Source organism: Alligator sinensis, unplaced genomic scaffold, assembly GCF_000455745.1.
Source record: "Alligator sinensis unplaced genomic scaffold, ASM45574v1 scaffold1785_1, whole genome shotgun sequence".
Classification (NCBI taxonomy): Eukaryota; Metazoa; Chordata; order Crocodylia; family Alligatoridae; genus Alligator; species Alligator sinensis.
The window spans coordinates 37,875-38,130 of NW_005843518.1; the positions used below are offsets into that span (position 1 = coordinate 37,875).

At 54.3% G+C, this 256-nt stretch overlaps 1 protein-coding gene across 1 annotated transcript in view; it reads right to left on the reverse strand.

Moving 5' to 3' along the window:
• Positions 1–256, reverse strand: part of FKBP6 (FK506 binding protein 6) — a gene marked incomplete at its 3' end in the record, with an annotated part of 26,118 nt that overhangs the window by 23,041 nt on the left and 2,821 nt on the right. The gene's annotated exons all lie outside the window — the stretch shown is intronic.

Consider the following 256-nt stretch of genomic DNA (forward strand, 5'->3'; position numbering starts at 1 on the left):
ATGATTTTGGGTGGAGGGCCGTTTCCTGAGTTTTGGCAAGCCAGCGAGGGCTGCATGACAGGCAGCCAGGGGCAGATAAATATTAATTTTGTAAAAATTTTAGGGACCCCGCAGGTCGGATAGACTGGCCGCATTTTGCCCACCCCTGATTTAGATAATGCAGGGCGCAACAGCATTCAAGCGGAGATGTTAGGCAGGAAACTTAAGCGCTGAAACACGAGGCTGCAGTGCGGGCCCGGGGCAGGGAGGGACCCTG